Source organism: Cricetulus griseus, chromosome 4, assembly GCF_003668045.3.
Source record: "Cricetulus griseus strain 17A/GY chromosome 4, alternate assembly CriGri-PICRH-1.0, whole genome shotgun sequence".
Taxonomy (NCBI): Eukaryota; Metazoa; Chordata; class Mammalia; order Rodentia; family Cricetidae; genus Cricetulus; species Cricetulus griseus.
Window position 1 is genome coordinate 163,790,095 of NC_048597.1, and position 26,394 is coordinate 163,816,488.

The following is a 26,394-nucleotide window of genomic DNA, read 5'->3' on the forward strand; positions in this document are numbered from 1 at the left end:
GAGGTCCACTGTTGTTATTTAACATGGTTTTTTCGTATATTTCTTGAAATTATAATTTGAGCCATGAACTATATATGATATCTTAGGAAAAAAGTTTGAATCCTCATGAACTTACTGTTTATCACCCTTTTATCCTATGGAGGTCACAGTGACTAGTAGACTCTTGACATCTGAAAATAATTTGAGATTTCCAGGCATTGTTTTATTTATACTGTCCATTTTCTCTTTCCTGAGGATGATAGGGCTTTACTCTTGATGATTCTTCTCACTATTAAAATTCCAGTATTCTTTACATTCTGTGCTAAGTACCTTTAGTCTTACCAAAGCTGTAGCCCAGCGGCCCATTGTAAACGTAGAATTGCTTTTTAGATAGTCTTTCACTAACACTTACCAAATACTTTTAAATAAAAGAGTAACAGCTCTCCTCTGAACACTTTAAAGCCAAGAATTGTTACTTTTTTTTGTCTTTAAGAGTAGGTAGTGATTTCTCTCATCTTGAAAAGCAAGGACATTTTTATAAATGTTTTACAATTACTACTTTTAAACTTAACACAGTACTGGAGTTTTTATTATGTATTGAAAAGTGACTTCACATTACTGTTGTGGTTTGGAATAATTCCCATTTTGGTTTTTTCCCAATTTTCATCATCATACAGATTTGGAATGTTTTAAGTAACAAAAGGATAACCATTAATTCACAAGTATGTGTACCCAATGAAAATTCATCTTTCTCTAAAAAGTTAAAACTTGAATTAAAATATAAATGGTTATTAAATTTGCATTAATTTACTAACTGACCAGTGAGGCAAATGTGGTCTGTCACACATTTTAGAAGTTGAGCAGATTCTGTGTGTGTTTTGGTTACAATCATAAAAATGTCCAAAAGCAGGTATGGTGGTCCACACCTGTGATCTCAGAATTCAGGAGGTAGAGGCAGGAGAATCAAGAATTCAAAGTCATCCTTGGGTATACAGTGAGTTCAAAACCAGCCTAGGCTAAATGTCACCCTCTCTGCTCCCCATGCCAAATAAATAGACCATCAGTCATGCTCCTGCTTCTACACCATAGATCAGCCAAAACATGGGCATGCTTGTTTTCTCAACCTTGGCTTTCCAGTTAAATACTTTGAACTCCTGTTTTTCCTTAGGAGACCTATTTCTTAGTAATGAGTCCATCTTTTGGGAATTTAAGACCTGCCATTTCCTTATGGAAAAGGCCGTGACTCTTGTCCTGTCTCCTCTTTGACCCCTTGATGCTCTGCAAATCAAGTGTTCTGACTCAAGCTTGTACACACTGCCTTAAGCATGGCATTGTCCTTCTTACACACATCGCCCAAGGGTTGAGTGCTTCCTTTATGCTTATGTACACACCACCCAAAGCCACTGACGTGTTAACTTTATCTCGTTTAGAAGTTAAAGCCCCTTTAGGTCGCTTTCAAGTCTATCTGTGGAGCTCCTGAGCATTTGGTGGCTCTACACTCTTGTTTAGTAACCTTCATCAAATCAAAGCTGTTTGTTGCTAATTGCCTGCTATATTTGAGAGCTTGAAGCAAGATAAGAATGACCATGGCCCTTTGTATATGAGACTTCAAATATTAATTTAGCCTAGTTCTTACATCAATTTGCATTTCTCAGTTACAGTATCAGGTTACTCTGAAATGTCAGTGCCATATTGTTGGCTTCGTGCTATTTTCGTATGCCTAGATTCCTCCATGTTTACAGCTGACCTGAAGTTTATTTCCCTGTCCTAATTGTTCATTTTTATTTAATCACTTTAAAATTTGGGGTTTTATACTTGTCATCATGTGGTACTGGCTTTAGCTTTGTATCTTGCATCTAACCTCATGCTCTTAGGAGTTGGGGACATTCAGGTGACTTGACAGCTTTTCTGATTAGATGTGGATTGGGACATTGCTCTCAGACTGATAATATGTATAACCTTTTCATTTTCTCAGTTTGTGTATTATCTTAGACCTACAAACAAACATGCATTTCTTAGAATCATAAAACAGTGTCTCCTTCCTTCCATTCTGTTTATTTATACTAAAAACCTATGAAGTTTAAAGTTTAAGTTTACAAGTGTAAATCTGCATCTTTTATACCATCACTCCATTTCTATGGTTATTTAAGTTCTAAATGCATTGTCTAAAAGATAGTTGTACAATGATGAGAACAAGATATAGGAAAGTTCAGTAGCAGGAAAATGAGGCCAGGAGAATAGGTATTGGATGTGGTTCCCAGGGAAGCTTGTTCTATACTTTACAGTGTCCCATTTCATGGGTTGAGCTTTAAATGTTGGTTAATAAAGATACCCTAAAAGATGAAGCTCCTGATTTTAGGTCTGTAACTGCATTAAGATTCACTTTATACCTAGTCAAATAGCATAATCAGCAGTATGTGAATTAAGTGGGAGTTTGATGGAGTTAAGAATTTTCTGTTGAATATTCATGGGTTTGTTTTGTGATAAACTTTGTGTAAGACGAGCTTGTTACAATAATCACTTCAAGGGTACAACATGGTAGCACCGCATTGTCATTGTTGTGCAGCCATCATCAGCATCTGTCTTCAGAGCATCTTCAGTTACACTGAAGCTATACCCATTAAAGGATAGCTCTCTTCCTGGTCCATGGTGGCTGCTGTTGGTACTTTCTGTCTCTGAGCTGTGGGGTTTCTAGGCACCTCATCAGAGTAAACCATAGAGTATCTGACCATTTCTCTCTGGCATAATTCACTAATACATCTCGCTGAATGTAAAATCCTATTTTAACACATTTTATTTCTTGAGGTTGAATAAATGCTCCACTGTTTATATCATATTTTATCCATTTATCGTCAGTTGGAATTTGGGTTGTTTCCTCGTTTTTTACTATCATACCATTCCCACATTTTTACTAATGGTGCTGTGAACTTTGGTAAGAAAATATGTCAGACCCCTTAAATGGATTTGCTGGATCAGGTGGTAATCCTTTGGCGAGTTTTTTGAGAAACTGTTATATTATCTTCCATGGCAGCTGCACCATTGTATTCCCACTGGGATGCAAATGGCTTCCTTGTTTTTCCATCTTTGCTAACAAGTGTTGTTTTCTGGATAGCTCCTTTTACTTGTCTGGACAATGTAGTAATAACTCATTGTGGTTCTGATTTACATTTCCTTGAACTTTATAAATGAGAAAACATGTTGACCATCATGTGCCTATGGCCATTTGTGTATCTTCTTTGAGGCATATTCATTTGAATTTGCCCATTTTGATTTATTTTTGGTTGAATTCAGTTTTTAAAAGAGAGTTCTTTATATTCAATGCTGAAGCTATCCTTTATCTCAAGATTCAATTTTTGGTTTTTCTGAGATATGGTCTACATAGCCTTGACTGTCCTGGTACTCACTTATGTAGACCAGGCTGGCCTTAAACTCCCAAAGGTCTGCCTGCTTCTATCTCCCAAGTGCTAGGATGAATCATTACATTCAGTGAGTTAAATTTTTTTTATTTTTTATTTATTTTTGGTTTTTCAAGACAGGGTTTCTCTGTGTAGCTTTGGAGCCTATCCTGGCACTCGCTCTGGAGACCAGGCTAGCCTCGAACTCACAGAGATCCACCTGCCTCTGCCTACCTAGTGCTGCGATTAAAGGTGTGCGCCACCAATGCCCGGCTAAGAGTTAGAATTTTAATCCTGTAGATTTTGATGAAGTTTGGTGTATTTTTTTGTTGCCATTACTTACGGCTTTTTGGTTTCCTTTTAAAAAAACAAAACAACTATGCTTTTACTAATTTTAAGATCTTGATGTGTTTCCCAGGCTGACTTCCAACCTCTCTGCATTAACTAGCCTGCCTTAATCTCCTAGACAGTTTATGCTATATACATATGCTACCACCATGCCTCGTGGTTGGTTTTTGTGTGTGTTTTGGATTTTTTTTTTCTTGTTTTTAAGGAACAAAGTTTTGTAATGTTTGTTTAAGACAGGTTCTCACTCTCTTGAGCTTGTTGCCAGTCCTGCTTCAGTGCTGTAATCATAAGGGCTGGGGTTACAGGCCGCTGTGCCTGACTTAGGGAAAGTAGGCTTTGCTGAAGACATTGTTAAAAAGAAAGGCAAGATGGAAGAGTGCCATTTTCAGTGGTTAGTCTGTAGACAGGAAAAAGTACATGGAAAATGTGAGTCACCGTGCACTGACTATAGGATGCAGTGCTTAAGAATGTTGCCAGAAGAATGTGCAAGCTGGAATACATTGGTTTGATTCAAGGACAACTGGTGGCTTTGATAATTCATGTTGCAATGTTACACGTAACAAAAAAGTACAGAGATTAAAGAAAGCCTAGAGTTGTGTCCTGTAGCTAGCCTGCAGCAAGGCTGTGGCCCTGTGGAGGAGAGGCATACCTGGGTGTAGCCTGTTCTCAGCCTTGCTGAATGTAGCAATACTCTTTTCCTTCTGCTTATTTTCAAAATGACCTGTTTGGGGACTTTTAGGACCCTTTCTGTGATCTTTTGTGGGAAGGTTTCTGGTGAACTAGAATTGAAGATTCTGGTTCTAATTCCAAGTCTCACGCTGTGCTGTATTGTAATTCAGATTACTGAGTTCATAGTTTTGAATCATTGCCTGTGTCAAAGTTTTTGTTTCTAGAATCTGATATGGATAACTGACTTCAGATGTATTTTAAAAACTTACTGGCTAACGTTGGCTAATATCCATGTACTTTTTAATTCTTGCTTATAATTGAAAAGCTGTTACCTCAGTGTGGTGCATACAGCAGTAATTCTGTGCTCTCAGATGACCCTAATGACGTTGACTGGAAGATATCTATCAAACAGGTTTGTAGGGACTAGAAAGCCAGCTTCTTGAGGTCGTTGTGAAGGGTCATAGTCATCAAGATGTGACCCAGTGGTGATTATCTCAGAGCACACGGCTACAGTTTCTTACTGGCTGCAGCATCTTTGGGCAATCCATTCTGGAAATTTCTATAAGCACAAGAGATAAATGTGCAACTCTGTAAGACACAGGAAGATTGAGAAGGCAGCATGTGACACAGGAAAGTCATGACGAGAAGTAGGTTGGATGTGCAGTTTGGGCCCTGATGGAATCCAGGTTTGGAGGCAGTGCAAGAAGAGAAAGTGGGCTTAGGCCAGAGCCTTGGAGAGCACCAGCAGCACTGCCAAGCTGGAGACCGTTGGGAAGGGAAGAGACAAACCCTGCACAGGGGGCTAACTCCCCTGAAGCTCCAGTGCCATCTGTCATGACACTTGTGACATGACATCCCACCAGCATGGGAGACAGTCACTGGGAAAAAAAGCATTAGTTTAGATGACTGCACAGTGTCTTCTGGAAGGTGTTTCTCACAAACCTCCATGCCAGTGGTTCTCAACCTATGGGTTGCAACCCGTTTTGAGGGGTTGAACGATGCTTTCACAGGAGTCTCATATCAGATATCCTGTGTATCACATATTTACATTACAATTTATAACAGTAGTAAAGTTACAGTTATGAAATACTAACAAAATAATTTATAGTTGGGGGACACCACAACATGAGAAACTGTATTAAAGGGTCGCAGCATTAGGAAGGTTGAGAACCACTGCTCCATGTGATTCTTAAGCCTCAAAGAACTGAGGAGTACTCTTCTAGTGGAGTCCTCAGCCATCCCCAAGGGCCTAAAGCTGACACTAAAGCATGATTTTCACCTGGCACTCTTGCCCAAAACCACAAGCTTCTCTCTAGTAAAGTGGTGATTACCCTTTGGAGCAAATATGTTCCATGCAACACTTAAATGATTCAGTTGCTTCACTTAATCTGTTGTGGTAACACTTCAAGGCCCTGAATATTCATAGATGAGTTAAAACAACGTAGTCAGAGGAAGAGCAGAAGAGTTGAGATGAGATTCATCCAGTCTGCACTGCTGTCAGCTAGACTACAGATGCTCCCTCTGCCCTGAGGCCAAGCACCACTTTGGTAGATGTGGAGAGCTGGTCTCCATGATGGTTTGCAGAGGCATCAGAGTATGTGACACTTCTCAGTAGTCTCCATTGCTGGAGCCAACAGCATCAGTTATGTGAGCAGGGGTTGAATTTGGGCACAGAAGTTGCCCCCCACCAAAAGTGAGTAAAGGGCAGTGCTGAGTAGTGGGGGGCTATCTTGGGTCATGGTTAGTAAAGCTAGAACTGTGTATGGCCTGTTTGCAGAAGGCCTCAAGATAGATCTATAGATCTAGAGATCTCTCTGGTGGGGGAGAGAACAACAGTGAATTCATTCAAATATTTTAGTGTTGAGAAGCTCCCAGGCACTATATACTAGCCATTCAGGACACCATGTGACATAAGCCCTTGCCCTGTAGGAAAAGCAAAAGACATCCGTAACCAAAATTAAATCAGGGTGCAGAAGGTCATGAGTATCCCCATGAAGAGGTGGTGCATAAATTGTCACTTGAAGGAAGAGAAACCCTGCTCCATTTCCTTCCCTTGAATCAGGAGGGTGGGTGCACCGGGCCTAGCCAGAACTCTTGTCTGTCCAGGGCTTTCATGTTCTGTCTCTGGGGCACACATGGTTCCTCAGACACAGGAGCCCAGCATGGCTGTACCTTTTGGTCTCCCAAGATGAATCAAAGGTTTCCAGAAACAGCATTTGAGAGGCTAGGTTCAGAGGGAAGGATGCCCTTGAGCAGTGAGGTCATACATAACTCAAGACAGGCTAATCATCTCAGACAATCTAACTGTATGTCTGGAGGAGAAGAATGCTAAATATTCTCAGAACTGGGTGTGATTATTTCAACAAAATAATTAGTAGATGGAAGGTAAAACAATTTTGTGTGAAAGCTGTCCCTTATTTCACAAGTTTTGGAAAAGCTTATCAAGCCAGCAAGATACACCTGCCTGCCTAAAGGAACCCATTGGAGCGCAGTTTCTAGTCTTTGCCAAAAGTGTTCCAGGAAGAGGGAATAGCACACGGAAGACCTTTAGGGAAGAAAGGGCTGGACTGGCTTCAGGAAAAGAAGGGAAGGGTTATGACTGATGGCTGAAGTCAGAGGACAGTGTTATATGAAGTTGGAAAGGGGCCAGACCACATCTTTCCCAGTTCATGGGCTTTAGGCCATATATCCACTGAGCAGTTTTGCCTTGAAGACCGCATTATTCCCAGAGCTAGGCCTGCATTGTTCCAGTAGAAGTTTGAGGGATAGAAGATGAAGGTACACTGGGTCAGACATACAAGTGGTGTTGGTCCAGTACTTAATGAGCCATGTACAGGGATGAAGGGGCACCTCTGCCTGATCCACAGCAGTATGTCAGGAAGGCTACAGGTTACCTTGAAATTGGTGAGCTATTTTACTTAGTGCAGTAGTTTGTCCAAAGACAACCATCATGGAAGTCTGTATTTGGACTTAGATTTGCATTGAAGTTGGAACTATATATGTCCCCATCTGTATCCTGTATACCTGCCATGACCATTCTATATATATTAAAGTGACAAGGCATACTTGAATGCTCTTGTAGGCCTGTCTTGTCTGCATACTCCCAAGAAAACCAAGCTGTAACATTAAATACTCAGTTTGAATGTAACAGGGTGGCGGTGATTACAAATTAAACCCAAATACTATATCTTCAGGATGAGGTTAACTATGGCTTTGATTCAAACTGAGATAGGTGATTGGTCCTTGCAGGGATGAGAATGCAGCTTTTTTGTTGCCTGTTAAAGCTCTCCAAATCAGAAGAAGCATATGCGCCCCCCCCCCCAAAGAGGTGGCTTTACTCTAGGGGAAGACCTATAGGAGATTAATGGCTGTTGAGAACTGAGAGCGGGAGAATCAGTCTGCTTCAAGAAGGAGCCTACCATAGGTTGGTTATCCCCCAAAATGGTCAGGCCTAAACATTCAAGCAACACTAACTGTACTCAGCAGATTATGTGTATATAGCAATAATAGAAGAAGAGGTCATGAAATGGGCAGGACAACAGAGAAGCTGGCGGGAGCAGGGTGCAAGGAAATGGCATAAATACAGTACTTTGTATGAAGTTCTTTTTCAAGTTCAAAAAATCTATAAAAAAAATAAAATCGGAGACATGATGGGCAATAGGCTTATGCTGAGTTGAGTCGGTGTTACTCAAAGGTGTTGAGTCAAGTGTTTGAGGACTCAACAGGAATTGGGGTGTAGGCACTCTGAATTCAGGCTGGAGAAAATCAAGACGTTGGGGCCAGAGGGAAGAGATCAGGAGAGGAAGGAAGCCCAGTGGACAGTGAGAAGTGAGGTCAGCGATGCCTTGAAGCAGGACTGTAGTTCCCTATAGCTATGGGTGAAGGTCTGTGTGTAAGAGGAAAACACTAAATTTGCTCTCAAAATTCGGTGTGATTATTTTGGTAAAAGTCAGTAGTTTGGACCTTATTTGAAAAGAAATAATAGCACAGTAATATTTTATAGATGTCCTGTATGACAGATGAACACAGATCTAATTTGCCTTTATGTTTCTTTTCTTTACACATTTTTACTTGTGAAATTGAAATGGAAATTACATTATTAGGAGAAAAATCACCAGAGATGAGTTTAGATTTACAGATCTTTCGTTTGAGACAAGCTCACTATGTATGTAGCCTAGGGTCGTTGATCTTGAACTCATGTTGTTCTTACCCTGCTTTCCTGAGTTCTGGGATTACAAGTGTGAGCCACTGTACCTGGCTTGGCAAAGTATTCATGTAAAGATCATTGCCTTCATGAACCAATTAGTCACATGTGTAACTCTATAGCTAGCATGGGTAGTAACTCAGGGAGCAAGCCTGAGTTCCAGCATGGCTTCATTTATGTTTACATAAAGATTTTGTTTTCTTTTCATTGCTAGGGAGGCCTTAGATTTGGAAGCAACAGAAAAAAAAAAGGGGGGGGGAGCTTAAGTTAGAACCAAAACTAGTGGGAAGACAGGTTAGGTAAATTGCTTGGTCCACAAGGCCGTTTGCTGGGTTTAAGAATCCATAGCCAGGCAGATTGGGAGGTGGAGGTTGGAAGAGTGTCTTATGTTTGAAGCTAGTCTGTTTACATAATAAATCCCTAGCTAGCCAAGGCTGCCCAGTGAGACCCTACATCTGAAGACAACAGAACCACAGTGGTCAGTGGCATGGGACCTCAGCTGTCAGGGATTTTGATGTGGTCACAGTGGAGGTTCCCTTTGTTGTAGTAAAGGGCATATCCTGCCCTTTGAAAATCTTTTAGCATTAACTTAAACCAACATGCCTTCAGAGTAACCTGAAGGACACTGACCTTTGCTGACTGATCTAATTTGTCTACCTCATCTTCCTGCCAGATCCTGTTTGCAGCATGACTAAGGTTATGACTGAGGCTTCCCATGGATGTTTTTATTTGGCTTATTGAATTTTTTAGTTCCAGCATCAATTCAGTTGGGTTTTCTTCAGCAATTCTCTTCATGTCTCCTACTTTCATATCTTGGATTGACATCCTTATTTATCTCTCTCTTTCCTTCTTGGTGTATATTCATGTCTTAGATAACTGAGTATAGATAGTCATTCTTTTGAATTATTTGTATGGTAGTTCTTCCAGGTCACTCTTGTTAGGTTTCATTATTATGGAATTAGGGACTTGTTGGGGAGGCAGGCTGTCTTGGATGTCCATAGTTTTGTTCTTTTACTGCATGTCTGAAGTAGTTTTTTTTTTTTGGCTGTTTTCCCTCTCATTTCTTTCAGGGGATGTGGTTTACAATGTCCAGGAGAGGTCTAAGACATGATCCCACCCCCACTCCCCACCTCCTGCCCTTGGAGCTGGTGCAGGAAATCCTAGAGTGACTTAGACAGCCTCTAAGGAGGGGAAGAAGGGTCCCCTACCCGCTCTGTGCATGCTGGGCTCCAGAGGCAAATTTCCTGGGAGCTGCAGGTGGGCTTGGTTGAGGAGGCCATGACTGGCACCTGGTACATGGTTCCCAGGCAGTGTGGATGGGCCTATGCAGGGGGTGCCATGTCCCTTCCTTGCTGCAGGAGGCTGTGTGAGCTGGATTCCTTGTGCAGGAAGGCTTTTCATGGTCTCCCTCATGACTGCCTTTGCTGCTCCAGTAATCAACATGTCTTTCACTGGTCAGTACCATTCTGTCTCAATCTAACGGGTCTTCATTCCTGATGTGTTTGTTACTTCTGCAGTTTCTCCACTTTATTCTGATGAGAAGTTCCTATACTCTTTGTATAAGCCTCAGAATTAGTCTAAGCTTTATGATGAAAGAGTTTTTGATGGGAAATGTTTACATTATTAATGTTTACAATATTAGAGACTCCTAATAACAATGGCACCACCTCTATTTATTGGCATCTCCCATCATGTGGACAGGTAAAGTTGTTTAAGTCATTCCAATAAGATCATGTATCTTTTTTTGGTTAGGTTTACTAATAGTCTTATCTCACAATCTTTTAAGGGTTATGACTGAAAATGTTCGGGGCTAGGCTGGAGATGTGAAATTGGTTTTTTGTCTGCTGGCCTTAGGAACACAGCCAAGTCCCTGATCCTAATAATTTGAAAATTCTTTGGGGCATTCTAAATTTTCTAATCCTTCCAGCATTTATAATTTCTATTCTTCCGCTTATTGGATGGAGCTTGCAATCCAGTGCCAAATGTTGGTATCTCATTTCTCTTGAGATCAATGTTTCTAACATGATACCACTCTGTGTCCTAGGTTTGGGGACATGACCATTACCAGATTAATGGAAATTCCTTATAGGCTTACTCATATTTTGCTAAGAGGTTCATTTACAAAATAAAAAAAGAGGGTTTCAAACTGATTCTATGTAATTCGTGTTTATACTGAGGTAACTGTGTTCAAAAATTTTTGGTTAATTTTCCAAACTAGATGAACAGATATATATTGTTAAAGCAATGTATGTGTTTGAAATAATTTGATATAACGTATGTCCTAGCTATGGCCATGGCCGGTGCATCACAAGTCCTGAGCCACCTGCATTCTGACTATCCTGCCCATCTGGTCAGTATGTATCACCCTCTCCCCTTCAGAGGATGCCTTCTTCAAAGTAGTGTAATCTCACAGTGCCACCTGCTGGCAATCTTGGGAATTTCTGCTCTCTCACTCTGGGCTTCCTTTATTGGCTCTTGTCTTCTGGTGCCTTTTTCTCTTCACTCACCATTCTTCTTTGTCTAAACATTCTTCTTTTGTCTAAAAGCCATTCTTTTCCTTCCTTTGCTTTCCTTCCCTTTTGTCTCTTCACCAATCTAAGCCTTCTTCAATTTGGAGGAGGAAACCACAGAACTGTCAACCAAAGAAAACAGAACTACCCATACGTTTGAAAGGGTATTCAGTACCACACAGTGTTAGTTCTGCTAACCATTAACATCCTCCAAATGCTCCAAATCTCCTTAAAATGTCCTCACCTTTCAATTTTTAATCATCAACACAAAATCTTCTAGGTCCAGTAGGCTGGTTGTTACCTGAAGAACACAGGAGAGTCTGTAAAATAATATAGAAAATCCAGTCTGGGGATGTATCTCGGTTAAGAGCCCTTGACTAGCTTGCAGGAAGCCCTGGGTTCTGTTCCCAGCACCACATGAAACAAGATGGTGATGTACACCTATAACCTCAGCACTTAAAGAGGTGGAGACAGGAAGATAAGGAGTTCGAGGTCATTCTTAATTACCCAGTAAGCCAAGGTCACCTACTGATTAAGTTCGATGTGTATGGCTTTAGAGCCATGATTGCTGTGAAACTAATTAGTCTGGGGAGAGTTCCTCAGTTCTTAGAGAACCCTGGCACTTGCTTCAAAGGGATCCCGAGGCATTCTTCTCTCCATGTTCCACTAGTAGAGTTTCAAAGGTTTATTTTAAGAAGAGTTAGAAAGGAGATCAGGTTAGCAGTTGAGTTCCCCAGTTGGCCCTCTGATAGTCCAAGCTAAGAAAGATTTTCCTTGCTTCTAAACTGCCGAGCCTGCTGTCTGAACCCCTGTCCCCTGCTTCCTCCTGTGCCCTCTGCATTCATGTTTTCTAACCTCTTGATGTCTCTTTCTAAAGGTGGGGACCCAAACTGTATGCACTGTTCCAGATGCGCTCTTGCCAAAGCAGCATAAAGCATATGTAACAGGATGGAGCCCTCCGTCCTCATGAGGTGAGTATAGCTGGCAGCATGGGGTGAGCCCACGCTCGAAGGAGACGTGCCCAGATCCTGGGGGACCTCCTAGGGCCTTCTACTGTACAGATGAAGGAGCTGAGCCAGAGTGCACCGCAGCACCCATCCTGCCCCATCCTGACATCTTCCAGACCTTCCACTGTAATCACTGTACTGTCAGCGCAAGTTTATGAAAATGTGATTTTTATCTAAGACCTCGGTCAACTGATTGTAAGTGCTACGTTAGGTAGGACATTCTCTTGCACTTGTGAGAGACTCTGGATGAGGGAGAGAGCTCTAGCTGTTAGAGTGTGCCCTAACATGTGACACTTTCAGTTTGTCGGGGTATTAAAGTCACAGCTGTGATTTAACCGTGAAGTGTTGTACATGCGTGTTAAGTCAGAAGGTCAAAGAACTGGTCTGTCAGCCTTATTAATAAAATATTGTGCACCTCCCTCGGTCTGGCTATATTTAAAGATTATTTTTACCATGGTAACAACAGATTGCTAGAAAATTACTGAATGTCTTTGGCAAAGACTCTTGTGACCCTAATTGTAGATGATGCCATAGCACTGTGGTTTATCTTAGTAACTATGATGATCCAGGGGGAGTTTCCCCCAACTTTCTAGGAGAGTTTCCCAAGATTTTACCTGCCTAGTCACAGAGATGCAGTGATGCTTGAAGATGTGACACAGGACCCACCCCGGTGACATGTCGGTTAGAACCCCTTACATGGGACAGAACAGATGCCATGTGCTCATACAAGGTGAGGAAGTCTAAAAATGACTTCCTTAGCCTAGAATTTTATGCTCTCTGGAGTGAGGTGCGGGTCACACTAGACTCTCGGACACCTCTTGGCACCATTGAAACTGTCATAGTTTGAAAGTAAATTTGAAGGCTGCCATGTACTTATTTATGCTCGCACTCATTTTGAAGGGGGTGTGGCCAATTGTAAATTCATAGAATTCAGCTATTCTTTTTTTTTTTTTTTTTTTTTTTTGGCCAAACAGTACTTTATTTGTCATCCAGTAAGACAAACACATACACAGAAGCACTTCCCCCCATCATCTCCTCTTTTCTGTCTAAATAAAAAGAAGGATAACTTATCTTTGAAATAACTGAAGAAAAGTATAACCATAACTATCTGTCTTCAACTCTATCAAAGACCACAGAAGGATAATATATAAACTCTAGAACTGACAGAGACATCTTGCTACCTGGACAGTCACCCAAAGTTCCTCTGTAACGTTGGGGCATCCATCTTCAGCCTATAGGCCACAGTGTGTCTGGCACACTTCTCCATTTCAGCAGGAACCCTTCAGTACTGTCTTGTTTTGTAAGTTCAGCAATCACTTTCTTGTGGGTCCTGTAAATCCAGTTTATATAGCAACAAACAGTCCAATCAAGAGCAGTTTCTTGCCCAAATGGCTAATCTTGCCATGTTGAAGGCAAACTCCATATTGAGTTTCTTTGATGCCCATCCTCCTTTCTGACATAATTGGTATGCCAGGAGCATTTGTGTCTCACTGCCAAGAAAAACCCTAAACCATTTAAATGCCATATTTCTGTAGGTCTTTGAAAGATTTGAAGAATATCCTTCTCAAATACATCTCTGTATATCTAGAAAACCTAACTAACCTACCTATAAGTTCTGACTATTTTAGGTGACTATAACCTGTATTTAATTGTGTATATCATTTTAAAAGATATGTATAAAGACAATACCTTAACAAGAGGAGACATATACATATCACAAAATTGACCTTAAAGTTGTATCAATAAATGAAAATCCATACCAATGCAAAGTATTCATTCCTATATCCTATTCTCCCCCTTTTAAAAAAAAGAGATTGACTATGCTCATTACCATTTATAACCAAACCCATTTAAATGAAAACAAACATTTATAAACAATATTTGGGAATTTGGGCGTCGTTCATTCTAAACTGCTTCCTGCTGATTGGGGGCAATGTCTGTACCTTGGGGATCATGATAAAACACAGAAATCTGACCAAGTCCTTGTTTTTGTTGTCTGCAATGCTGCATCATCTCAGCTGTTTTGGATGTAGGATCAGTTGGGTCACTGCTTCAGGGGGTCTTGCTTGATCAAACCATATTAATCTGGAAGGAATCCACAGCTTTTCATTTTCTCTGGAAACACAAGCAAAAACTTTCTTCCCAAGTAGCCTGTCCTTAGACTTAAATTTTGAAGTCAAAGCACTTTTAGAATGTATAAGTTGGATTATTTTAGCAGTATTTATAATCAAATGTATTTTAGCAGCAGTATCTCTTTCCTCGGCAATCAAACAATTTAAAGACCACAATATAGCATATAGTATCTAGACTCTCTGTGTATTTTTCATCTTTAGGTGGCTTTTTTTATTATTCTATTTTTACTTCCTTGTGTTTCTTTTTTCCTGAGACAGGGTGGAAATCCGCCTGCCTCTGCTTTTGGAGTGCTGGGATTAAAGATGTTCACTACCACACCCAGCTACTCTATTTCCTCCTGTTACTTTTTCTCTCACAAGCCTACATATATTTTTAAACCTTTAGAGGTTTTTTTTTGTTTCTGTTTTTGTTTTCTAGATCTGTCTTTACTGTAAATCTTTACCTTATTTTGGCCACCAGTCTTTTAATTGTTAAACAAAACCGTCAAAATTAAAGTGGCAGCTTTCTTAGCTGCTGTCTTTCAAGGAGCATGGCACCAGCTTGGAGATGTGGTCACTGCCACTGCCAGCTGCATCGGGCACGAACCCACATGAGAAGTCTCGTGCTCTGCCTATTGAGCTAGCGGGGCCTCTTAAAAAAAGAGTCCTTTAGTTTTTTCCGCTTTTGCTGAGTCAGGAAATCTCTCTTAAAGCAACCACTCGAGTCTCTGCTTGTCTCTTGCAAAACAGAGACCACCCAAGAAAATGCTGCTAACAAGAAGTCATGCTTGTCTCTGATCTTTTGCTGCTAAAGTCCCTTTTTAAGCTTTTGTGAAGTTTATATGGAAGTTCGTAATACTACCTCCAGCTGCCCGTGTTCTGCCGCTGTTTGACTAGTCTCAGGAAGGCAGCTTGCGGCGGTGAGAGCTCAGAATCCTAACCCTAGAACTCACCAGGGCTGCAGGCCATCTTGGGAGTTCACCCCCAAGAGCCCAGGGAAGATGCGAGCATATGGAAACTGCTCCGATGCCTCTCAGTGGTCTGACAGGGCCGGCTGCAGCAGCAGGTTTCCTTATTCCTCTGGGAACCTTAGGGCATGGAGTCATCCCGCTCACTGACACCATTCTGTTACAATAAATCTTTCCACCAAAAGCCACCAGAGCCCTACCACCACGTGGGCGCTTTCCGCCAGCCACCCGAGTTCTGCCTGCCAAGTTAGGGCCCCAAATAATATACAGAGACTTATATTAGGTTCAAATGCTGCTTGGCCAAAGACTAGGATTTCTCATCTGTTTGCTCAGTCTTAATTATCATAAATCTATATATTTTATAAGACTTATAGAGGATGCCTTCTGCTGGCACCCTCACTTGCCAGTGGATCACATGGCGACTCCAGAGCAGAGACCAGGAGGAAGAGAGAAGGGCAAATTAAGCTATTTTTATTCCTGGTCTTTGAACAAAAAATCTCTGATGGCTGGGAAGTGATGGCCACACCTTTAATCCCAGGTAGGCAAAGGCAGGTGGATCTTGAGTTCAAGGCCAGCCTGGTCTACAAAGCAAGTTCCAGGACAGCCAGGGCTATTACACAGAATAAACACTGTGGCAAAAATAAATAAGTAAATTAATGAATTAAACTAAAATCTCTGCTGGAAGCACAGCCTAAACATTCACAGATTACTGCAAACAATACTCTCCATGGCTTTTCATCCGGAAACCCTGTCTTCCAGAGCAGAAATTCATTATCCTATTTTGTTTGATTAGCAAAAACCTCAGCTGAAAATAGGCTGCATGTTCTACTCTTTCTCAGTGACCTCTACCTGTTAATACCTGTGCTCTTTGGGGAGACTGCCTCTGAGCTCTTGTCAGTTTGACTCAGGAGAGCAGCCAAGCTCTAGTGATAGATTCTGAATTATCCAGAAATGAATTCATGAAAGGAACAAGGGAGTTGGCAGCGGCTGCATCGTTCAGCTTGAAATGTCATATAGCTGTCAGCCTTGGAAGGGCTGTGGTCTCCACAGTCTATTGTCACTGGAAACGGACTAGTTGTCCTTCAGGCCTAGTTCTTCCATCTCTGGGGTGTCTCTCCAGAACTACCTGTCACCCTGCCTACCTGTGGGATTCTGCTGGCAAGAAATTGGAGGTGGCATCCAAAGCCACAGACAGGAACTGGCTGGCTGTTTTGCTATGTGGTGGAGCCTCGATAGTCTTAGGGCTAGATTAGAGCCAAATATGACTAATCAGCTGCCACAGTGTGGATGACTGGCTTCCTGTTCTCAAAATTCAAGTTTTGGGTTCTCTGCAAAGCCCTGGGCTAAGTTTTGCTTAAAAGGCCTGGGTCAGATTTGACCATAGGCTTGTCTGTGTGGGTTCCCTGAAGTATGAAGTGACCTGAGGTATGTGCCACGTGGAGCTAATGTCAGTAAGGTGAGCTCACTCCTTGGGCTGTTCTCTTCCTCGTCCCACCCCCACTTCCCCATACCAGAGATGTCTGTGACCGTGACGTGATGGGCAGAATGTTTAGACTGTAATTTTACATCCATTTCATGATTCTGGGGTCAGAATGTTCCCAAACCTGCTGCTCTAATTTCTTTTGAGGCCCCAAACAATTCTGGCTGCTATGGGGTCAGAGAGCAGCCTGCGCCTCCTGGCATTTCCTCCACAGCATTCCAGCCCCTGCACAGCCCCGGAACATTCCCACAGTGCTGAACACCAATTTTAGGGTCATGCCCTTTGAAATCCTTCCTGGTAATGTTTATGTTAAAATTTCTTCTTGTTCTCTCTTCTGACTTTCCCATCATCTGTCTGTACAGGTCCCTGGCAGCTGACCCATGATGAGCTTTAGACTAAGGATGTACTGAGACAGCCCTGGGTCTTGAATGCATTTACCCCCAAACTCTAGTAGCTCCGGGACAACTGGATGGACTAGTCCTCATCAACTGAGGCATTTGCTGATACTACCCCCCCACACACACACCATTTGCTTTTGGTTTTCCTCTTGCTGTTATTCTCTTTCCTATACTTTTTCACTGTCTTTCCTAGGAACAGACCTCAGGAGATGGACCAGGACTTGGGATGTCTGCCGACCCTGCAGTCCTTAGCCAGCTAGCATCTGCTGAGCTTCGCTTTTAGATGCCATTTTCTCAAACAGATGCTGGAAGGCACTGGCTTCTGGAAATCCCCCTGAACATCCCACCCCTGCTTTTTATTATTATTATTAATATTATTCTGCATGACTAGCTCATAAGATGGAATCTAAGGGGACAATTATCAAGACTTTTCCACTTTTTAAAAAATGTATGTGACTTATCTTTGGCTTTCATTTAAGAGCAGTCTTGGTGGCAGGCATCTCCCTCTGTGTATACTCCTGTGGAATCTGCAGAAACCGATATGGCATACCCCCTCCTGTCTAGGCTGTTTGTATAATTGTATATAAATGTAGCAATAAATATATTCTAACATCATCTGGTGCCTGGATTCCCACTTCGTTTTGCACCTCGGTGGCAGACAGTGAGGGTCACCCTTTTACCGACACTGCCCTGCTGGCCACTGGGACTTACCTGACCCATCTGAGTTTCTCATCTTTCACCAAGTGAGCGTTACTAAGAAGCAAGCCAGCATTTGGAGAAAGGATGAGGAGGTTTGGTAGCAGAGCTAGGACACGACACGGCATTAGTAATTCATGCGATGGCACCGGTCCTGGCTGGGGGAGGTTTGAATGTGCAAGGACTGAAGCATTGGGTGACAATTTGCAGTGTGACTCAGCCATCTGACATTAGGGTGACTATTCAGATAGCTGAGTCACATTGCAAACTGTCACCTTAAGAATATGCCATGCTGCAACAATGTGGTGAATGTGACAGGTACTTGCCAGGCACAAAGGTAGACTTTAAGGGTTTTCATAAAACCACGCAAAAAAAATGCCACGTTAGAATTTTTTTTTTTTTAATTGGTCGGTGGTTTTCAGAGGTACCAAGGCAATACAGAGGACACACAAGCAGACAGCCCTTTATCTATCTATCTATCTATCTATCTATCTATCTATCTATCTATCTATCTAACATAATACTGTTTACTACCAAGAAATGTTTATTAACACTGTCCTCACACACACTCAAGGTCTTTTGTTATCAGCATTTTTTTTATAACTTAAAGGATAATCGTGCTTTGCGGTGCTGTCTTATCAAATTGTTGATGTTTCTCAGTAGGCCTTGGTCATAAACAGAAATTGGCACACAACCATTCAGTCAGAAAGCAAGGATATGCTGGGCCCCAGATTGAAACACACTATGGCAAGGGAGGGTTCAGAGTCCTTGAAAGACTACTACTTTTTGTGTTTTAAAAGGGGGGGGAAACTGGGGGCTGGAAGCAGCTGGGAGTCATCAGGCTGTGAGTTCTGAACCTTGGCAGTGCTGCAGGACTGTGTGTCACAGCCGTCCTTAATCTCACCTCTTTGCAGACTCCAGAGACTCCAGTCTTCTGCTCAAAGGAAAGCCTGCTCTCCACAGCCAGTGCTACCTTTCTGAGCAGCTTTTCTGGCAGTGACTAGTGACTTGCACAGGCAGAAGCCATCAGAGAAGAGATGGCTGTGGTGGGGTGAGGGGTAATCCCATGGAGAGGCTTCCTGCAAGCAGAGGCCTAAGGATTTCCTCAGGGGGTGGGAAGACGGGAGCCTGTAGTGTGTACTCTGCTATAAATGAGTGGGAATTAGTGACTAGACCTTGGACCAATTGCTCCAGCCAGGGCTTCCTACTCCTCTGCTGTAAAAGGGGCTCCTGGATGGGAGGAGTGAGTCTGACGCCTCCATTTCTACATTTACTTTGTTTGTAATGTGTCATCTTGGAAAAGGGAAAGAAGTTGCCTGTTTTTAATATTAAACAGAAGATGGCTGGATGGCACAGATGGACAGTAGAGCCAGGAGGATTAAAAGTGTTTATGTTCAAATGCCGAAACAAATCAGAGCTTATCAAGTCCAGCCCCCAGTGCAGAGACAACCCTTCAGGCACTCACTGTCCATCCACCCCATGTACAGAGACAGAACAAACACATCAGGTGCTCACTGACCATGATCTAGTAGCTACTTTTCTGACTCTTCTGCACATCATTGGACAAATGGGCTGGAAGTTGATGGCTCAGAAACCCAAAGCCTATAGTGTCACCAGCAGAGGGGAGGAGATGAAGGCTTAATCACCACCAACCCCACAAGCACATGAAGGAACACATGGGTAGGGAGGCTTCCCTTCTCCCCAGAGAACCCGCAGGGGTGAGCATTCAGCCCCTGCCCTAGGATGTGCTCTGCATTTCTTTCCAGGAAGATGGAGGCATTGACTGGAGAGTTTGGGGAGGACCCTGTTTCTCAAGTTTTCTTTTGGTCGAGCTGGTTATCTGCATAGAATCCACAGGTTACCCCCCCCCCCCCGCCCCCATCTCTTGACCACAGGGAGGGTGAGCCTGCCTTGGGATTCAGTGTTAGACAGGAAGTCTGGTTGCCCTAGACAAGGTCTGCGCACTCCAGCAAGGAGCTTCAGTCAGGGTCAAGGTGATCCTCCTGCCATCACCTACTTGATCTTTTGCCCTGTTGCTCAGCTCTGGTTTCTCATTTAATGTACATCAGACTCATCTGGAAGGGTGGCTAAGAAACATGCTGGGCCCCTTTCTCGAGACTTTCTGACAGAGCAGGCCATAGGCCTGGCTGAGGCATCTGCACTTAGCACATTCCTAGATGAGATCAAGGCTCCTTCAGTAGGGACCACACCCAGAAGCACTTCTCTGAGAGAAGGAGTTGCGTTTATTGTTCTCCTCAGACACCACAAGAACCAAATGTTCTCTAGGCTGAGTCAGCTGGGTGACATTTGCTAAATGGCCAGTGACCATTCCCTGGTCAGCATGAGTAACTCTTACAAATCAATATCCTCTCCTAGCCATGGCCTTGGGGACAAACAAGTGGTTATGGATTACACTCACTTCAGACTGGGTAGAACATCAGATAAATGGATGCCAACTGGACATCGGTTCTGAAATGGCAATTTAAGAACAGAGTCCCATTTTCCCTCAATAAAACCATAGACAGAGCCCTGTGCACAGATAAACAAACATGTACCAGGCCTTAAAGCAAGGAGGGGAGAAGCGGGTTATATGAGATTTTCATTGAATTATAAAAGACAAACATTCACACATCAGGAGACAGCATGACAAGTCCTCACAATGGGAATGCATCTGAGGAATCAGCAGAAGGGGGGACACCCGGCAGGTGCCCTTCCCTGAAACAGGTATCAGCTCCAGCAGATCTCATTTACTTGTCATCCATGTAGCTGGAGTTCATCTGCATGCATTCTTCAGTGTCTTGATTTGACTCAACAGACACATTCAAGAATGCCTTCAAATGCCTTTTAACCCCTTTGACTTTAGTGACAACCACACCAAATGTTTCTTCAGCCTTTGCCATCAAGGCAAGCCAGCCAGCCAGCATGCCAAGCCAGCAAGGACTTCCAAAGTCAATCCCAACATGGCTTCTCAGCTAAGCCTCTGCAGGGATCCATGCCTAGACTTCCCAATTTCCTAGTCTTCATGCAATCTGGTCCACTCCGGTGGAAACATCTTTCTTGCCATTCACCCCATTAGTGCCATTGCAAGACTCCACAAGTTGCCTGCAGTACTGTACCCACAACCTCAGATGCCCTTCCTCCTGAGCACTTTTCCACAGTGCTTTGCCCATCACCAGTTTCCACCAGAGTAACACTTTCATCTCCTTCCTAATGTAATACTCAGAAGTAGCTACAGGCCCTCTTTTAGGCACACACAGGGAAACAGTGAACACAGGAACTGTCTGGTGAAGCTGTGCTGGCTAGTTTTGTCAACTTGACACAAGCTAGTTATCCAAGAGAGAGGAACCTCAATTGAGAAAAATGCCTCCATAAGATCTGGCTATGGGCAGGTCTGTAGAGCATTTTCATAATTAGTGATTGATGGGAGGGCCTAGTCCATTGTGGGTGGGGCTATCCCTGGGCTGCTGTCCCTGGGTTCTATAAGGAAGCCGGCTAAGCAGCACCTCTCCATGGCCTCCACATCAGCTCCTGCCTCCAGGCTCCTGTGTTGAGTTCCTGTCCTGACTTCCTTCAACAATGGACTACCATGTGGAAGTGGAAGTCAGATAAAATCCTTTCCTCCCCATGCTTTTGGTCATGGTGTTTCGTCGCAGCAATAATAACCCAAAGTAAGACATTAGTCTATCTCTTCTGCAAAACTATATATAGGTCATGGGTATTTGACAGAAGTTTATCTGACTTGTGAGTCTGATCATCCAAAGCCCCTGGCTCTGTGGTCCTGGTGAGGCCTGGAGTGCCCATCGTACCAAACTTGGCTAAGTGAGGAAGGACTGAGGGCAGGCTCACTTAATAAGTTTCCTCCCAACCCTTCCAAAGATGGCGCCCTGTGACTTAATCATTTCCCACTAAGTCCCACCTCTTAAAGGTCCCATTACCTTCATGTTGCCAAGTTGGGGGCTAAGGTTCCATTACTAGAAACTCAAACCATAACCAAAGCATAGTAGTGTTAGCTTTTCTTTTCTTTTTCTTTGTTTTTGTTTTTTTGAGACAGACAGGGTTTCTCTGTGTAGCTTTGGAGCCTATCCTGGCACTCACTCTGGAGACCAGGTTGGCCTCAAACTCACAGAGATCCGCCTGCCTCTGCCTCCCGAGTGCTGGGATTAAAGGCGTGCATCACCAATGCCCGGCTTAGTGTGAGCATTTCTGGCTGTCCTGGTATCTAGACTCCTTCTTGAGTTCTCAAGGGTCAGGGGACAGACTACCTGCATTCCTGAGGGTGAACATACCTGTGTTCTCACACCTTTAGTGTGTGTATTATCCCCATGGCACCAGGGGACATGTCTGGACACATCCTTGATTGTTAGGATTGGGTGGAACTGATATCCAGGAGGAAAACCAGAGATCCACAAAGCATCTTGCAATGTGTAAAGGACTTCTGTAACCTCAGATATCCATTCATCATGGATGCCAGGTACCTCCTTCCCTCTCCTAGGCTGTGGCCTCTGTGATTGATTCTGTCATGGCTTTGGAGAGGCTGAAATGGCTGGGTGGACTGAGGCCAGGCTGGACTGTAGGCTGTGATCTACATCCCTGGTCCCTTCAGTGGGCCAGTGACTAGCAGGACCAAAGTACAGAAGTGACCAGGTTATAGAGAAGAAGGGATCTGTGTGATATTCAAAGTCTCTTGTTTCTAAACTACAGAATACAGTAATCAGTGGGGTTCCTCACCCCAGAAGTCCTCCATCCATCCACAGGACACTCTCAGGGCCATGGGATGCCTCTGAGTGAATCCATAAGTCCCTGAGCATGTATACTCAGGCCTCTTGCACCCTGAGCCCCATATACTGTCATCACTGAATTTTCCTTCGTGGTGATTGGTCACCCAAGTCAGTAGGTCTGAGGCATTGCCTTTCACTGTCATCACAGGGCTAGCTGTGTCCAGCATTGGTCTGAAATGAAATGCACTCTTAAGTCTCTTGCCAGTTTTTCTGCTGTGTAACTTTGGACACCTCACTTAGATTCTCTGGATTTTAAAATACAAAGAATAAAACATATTGTGAAAGAATTATTTACAACATACATGTTGATTCTAAATGTTTTTCTTCCAATAATATTTGTAAGTTCTCAGTATTCGTTTTCAGTTCTTTTTGAGGACAACAATGTTGTCCATATGTCTTGTTTTCCTGGGGCAGCTGCTCACCCAGCCCTGAGGAGTATTTGTCAGTGCTCTAAAAGCTGAAATGATGTTTGGCACATTCTGAGAAGCCATTGTATTCGGTCAGAAGGAACAGCATTGTTCAAAAGATCATTGTTTCCTGTCTTCTCAATTTGCAGCCACCCTGAGCTCCAGCCATGCAGTCAGTGGGACAAAGGGGTTCCTGCCTTCCCAGGGGCCTCTGTACCTCTTCTTACTGTATCCAGTGCCTGAGCAAGGACCTCATAGTGCTAAGAGTCCATCATGGATGATGACCAGGGAGGAGTACAGAACTGAAAGTTGCAAGGTCCCCCACCCCAAGAAATCAGTCAGAGCAGTAATCTAGCTGTCAGGTGTCACTGGCACACTACTCTCTCTTATGTTTGACACAATGTTCAGGAACACAGTCCAGAGACAGACAGCAGGCTGGACAGACAGGAAGAGAACATGATGTGAAATGCCTAGGAATGGAGACTTGCATCCAAATCCCAGGTGCTACCTGCACTGCAGGGAGAATTTGAATCTAAATCTGGGTGAATGACAACATCTGCCCCTGGGGATTGTAAAGCTGGTTTTATAAGTACTATACCCTTGTAAAGCTCACCCTGAAGTCTAACAAACTACTAGCTAGCTCTGTGGGAACTGGTAGCTCTGTTTTAGGCTATACCACCATATTTTATGTCTTGTCATCCCTGGGCATATCCTTTAATCCAACATCATAAAATCAACACTCAGGATATGGCTCACTTCCAGATGAGACCTGAGACCCCACTTGTCTTGGCTCTCTGTCTACCTGCCTTTCTGGGTCCCAGGGCAGTGATGGATCTAAAGAAAGGCCCAGCTGTAAGTAGCTCATGACTTGGTTAGGGCCAAACCCTGAGCCAAGTGTGCAAGTGTGCAGCTGTGCTCCTTGAGGCAGCTCAGACATACCCCAAGTTGATGTTTGGGACGGGGCAACCAGAAACTTGGTCTGGTCATGTATCACAGATAAACTGAGAAAGCTATAAACCAGGCCCATTTCCCCATAGTGTATATATTTCTGGGCAGGGAGCACACAATACACAAACTAAACCTCAGTGACAATGCTGAGGAGGCAATGGAAATTGGGCTATATTAGAGAGGGAGTGTTGGGAATGTTTGTAGATCAGAAGGGCTTCACAGAGATAATGTTGGAGTATATACGATATCTTCCAAGCTGGAAGACTGCATGCATGCTGAAGAAATATCCAGAAGGCCCAGTATCTGCTGCCCTCTCCAACTCAAACATTTTAGGAGCTTGGTGGAAATAAGTAGGTCTGGGCACACATACGGCCAGAGGCACATCTGCACAAAGCAGATGGGCAGGGGGTGGTGGAGTTGAGAGCAGTGGAGAGGCAGGAAGCAGCCCCGGGTGGGTAGGCTGTGTGTACCTTGTGAGGGACAGGCAAGAAGGCAAGGTGCAGGCCTTAGGCTGCAAAGGAACTTTTCACTTCTCGAAACTCTGGAGTGGCATCTTGCCTTGGCACTTAACTTGTGGTGGTGGTCACACCCTTTTGGTGTGGTTTCAGGTGCCCATTATAAGGTAGAGGAGGGGCCGGCTCATGCTTTCTTGGGTTGCAGAGAGCATTGGAAGGGCAGAGACTGCATCTTTTGGAGCAGGAAGACCACAGTGGTTATTTACTCTTATCTGTGTAAGTGCTTCCATAATATATAATGTTTATCATTTATCTTGGATCTCGTGAACTCATTTAAACGCTACATTCAGTTGTCGTCCAATGTGAGACAAGAATTTCCACGTAAAACAGAGCTGCAATGAGCTTCCTAGTCTCACAATCACAGTCTCATGCTACCCTTCCAAGAGTACTTCTAGGTGCTCTATACAGGCATCTGTGTAGCCACAGTGACATCCTCGAGGTGGAAATAACCCCATCTACAGTGGAGTAAGTAGTCCAGCTTCAAGATCAAAGTCTTGTTCACAGAGGGGTACTTCTCCAAAGCTCATGCTCATGCCATTGTGTCCTTGCTCCAGCTTTTCCCCAGGGTGTCTGTCACAGTCTCCATGTTAAGTTCTTTGAGAGAGATGGACAGTCTTTCAAAGCCAGTTGCTAGAGTCCTGGCAACTGGCCTATTTTAATATCCCTGACAACCTTGGCTGGGTTCTCTCCCAGAGGCAGAGTTAAGGATGCTCAACTTTGCAGCTGCCTCATGAACCAGGAAATGATGGGAGTGTGGCAAAGGCCCAGGTGTTTTGTTTTGAATAAATTCACCAATACAGTTGCTTTTTGTGACACTCCCCTTCCTCCTCAGACAAGGCCATCTCCTGTTCTGGGCTCAAGTAGTCCTGAGAAGGCTGAAAGCCTCTCCCACTAAATGTTGCTACAGATTGATTCATTGCTTTTGGATATGTTGAACTCTGACAGCTATGAGAGCATCAATACTTCAATGTGGCTGATGGCTTGAGCCAAAACATACGGTGTAAGCCTGCAAGTTCTCCGCTCAAACAGACAATCAAGTAGGAAAAGGGGCAGAAGGATATCTGACATTGACCAATAGAAAGTACCAACTTTAGGGACAATGTCAGAGGGAAGCAAAAGTCTATAAAGTCCTACAAAATGGAGGAGGAAAATCCCAGTAAATTTAATCACACCATCATTAGAAAATATTGCTACAATGACCATAGCAGAAGTGGAATACTCCCATTGACCAAAAATTATCAGAACATTGGATCAGGAAGACACAGCTCTCTACAATAGCAAGGATCACGTGAAGTCCCAGCAGTTTCAAGGCTCAGGAGCAGGGCCAGGTAACACTGTACTCATCTGTACCTGCTCTTGAGTTCTCCACCTCATCATGCACTGGAGATAGGAACCAGTGAAACAAAGGTCAATGCCATTTTACAGGGGAGTTTGGGAATGACTGTGAGAGCTGATCTGCTTGATTCTGCATACTGTGTGCATGTGCTGTCTCTGTTATCATGCTAACATGCAAGATGGGTTCAAGCACACAAGCATCACTTACTAACACCTGCTTGCTGTCTCCCCCAACCTCTGGATCTAGTGTTTTGAGCCTAAACTATCAAGAAGATAAAACTTATCTATTATGTTTGTTTTTTTTTTTTTTCCTTTTTAAATACCTACTCATGTTGACTGTGTTGCTTTTAGACTCCAGCTTAACTACAAGAAAGACCTTGAAGGATGCCTATTTAGGGTTCACATGCATCAGTGCTCCAAGATGGTGTATCATCCTACTCCATACCATCCCACCAAGAGAAGCATTCTCAGTACCTTTAAATCCTTGTTGGCCGTCATCAAAACAAGGACACTAGAACATCCAGCCTTTCTATAAACTCAGTGGACAAGGTCCCTATCTGCAATCACACTCTAGACAACCAGACATTTCAGAATCACCAGAAACAAAACACCTTAGAGACAACAGAAAGAAAACACTCTCACCATG

At 43.3% G+C, this 26,394-nt stretch overlaps 1 long non-coding RNA gene across 1 annotated transcript; it reads left to right on the top strand.

Annotated features, from left to right (window-relative positions):
* The first annotated feature begins 15,572 nt into the window (after positions 1-15,572).
* On the top strand, positions 15,573-17,684 carry LOC118238777. The gene is made up of 2 exons (XR_004769868.1): positions 15,573-16,647; positions 17,263-17,684. It is a non-coding gene; the product is annotated as an uncharacterized LOC118238777 (long non-coding RNA).
* The last annotated feature ends 8,710 nt before the right edge of the window (positions 17,685-26,394 follow it).